Source organism: Orycteropus afer, unplaced genomic scaffold (assembly GCF_000298275.1).
Source record: "Orycteropus afer afer isolate SDZICR_OR568_19922 unplaced genomic scaffold, OryAfe1.0 scaffold00330, whole genome shotgun sequence".
Lineage (NCBI taxonomy): Eukaryota > Metazoa > Chordata > Mammalia > Tubulidentata > Orycteropodidae > Orycteropus > Orycteropus afer.
Window position 1 is genome coordinate 1659260 of NW_006921917.1, and position 1589 is coordinate 1660848.

Below are 1589 nucleotides of genomic sequence, written 5' to 3' on the forward strand. Positions count from 1 at the left end.
GCCCAACCTTCCTTCCAAGGAGTGGCTGGTCGATTTGAACCACCAGCCTTCTGATCAGCAGTCAAATGCCTTAGGCACTATGCCACCAGGTTTCTCAAATTATTTTCAGGAGAGGAATTCCAACATATTAATAGAGAAAAGCAAAGCAGATCAGGTTAACAGAGGGCAAAGCTCAGAGCTCTGCCCATTCTGACTCCTGAGACATCTCCAACAAAACCAAACCAGTTGTCATTGAGTCAGTTCCAACTCATGGCAAACCCATGGGTGTCAGAGTAGAACTATGCTTCATGGAGTTTTTAATGGTTGATTTATTCTTTTCAAAAGTAGATTGGCAAGCCTTTCTTCTGAGGTACCTCTTGGTGGACTCATACCTCCAAACTCTTGGTTGGCAGCTAAGGACTTAACTATTTGTGCCACCCTGGGACTCACAAGACACTTCCAAAGGGCTCCATAAAATACTAGTTGAAAACTGCTGGTCTAGCTATTTCTGATTTCCTAGTGTGGGGTAAAAATGTCTGTCTAGGAAAGATGGCTGGCTGTTTCAGCATCCTTAAGTCTCTGACATTTATGTCTCTTATGGATGCTTTAATTCCTAACCATTCAGGTCAAATGGCACATTCCACAAAGCAGTGGTTCCAAGGTACCGCCTATGTGGGTAGAAAGGAAATAATTCTTGTGGGATGGATAGAAGCACCACTGAAGACCTTTGGTTTGAATACCAAGTGATGTTGGGCAATTGGCCATTTTGAAACCCTACTTAGATGTTTGCTCTATGATTACAAAGGTGACAGATTATAATAGCCTGTTGTTGTCAATTGGCTCCTGACTCATGGCGACTTGGTATACAATGGAATTGGACTGTTGGGATCTACAGAGTTTCCACTGGCTGACTTTCAGAAGTAGTATGCCAGGCCTTTCTTCCTGGTCCATCTTGGTCTGGAAGTTCTGCTAAGACCTGTTCAGTATCAGAGCAACATGCAGGCCTCCACTGACAGATGAGTGGTGGCCTGTGTAAGGTACACTGGCCATGAATCGAACCCAGGTCTCCTGCATAGAAAGCAAGCATTCTACCACTGAACCACCACTGCCCTCTTGGAGTAGTTTCAAATGGACCTATTAAGTATAAAGTCAATGAGGGTTATGATGATGGTGATGGTGATAATGATGATAAATATTATTTAACACAAAACCCCCAAAAATCAAACCCACTGCCATCAAGTCAATTCTGACTCATAGCGACCCCCATTGGGTTTCCAAGGTGGTAAATCTTTATGGAAGTAGATTGCCCTGTCTTCCTTCCATAGAGTGGCTGGTAGGTTTGAACTGCCAACCTTCTGGTTAGCAGTCAAGTGCCTTAGGCACTACGGCACAAAAATCCCATAATTTCTGTATGTACTATTCAGTAACATTTCAAGTTGTGAAACCATTCTCACCTTCCTTTTCTGAGTTGTTCTGAAACCGAGTAAAGTCAAAACTGTTTCCCCCACCCTGGTTAAAACAGATAATTAGAACAGATAGGACCCCAGATGTGAATAGATAAGTAAACTTAATTACCCTCAACTATTTCCCCACCACTGACCCTGGTTGGA

The 1589-nt window shown here is 43.2% G+C and overlaps 1 protein-coding gene across 1 annotated transcript in view; it reads left to right on the forward strand.

Annotated features, from left to right (window-relative positions):
• CFAP52 (cilia and flagella associated protein 52) overlaps positions 1 to 1589 on the forward strand; it is a 61549-nt gene that overhangs the window by 22359 nt on the left and 37601 nt on the right. The gene's annotated exons all lie outside the window — the stretch shown is intronic.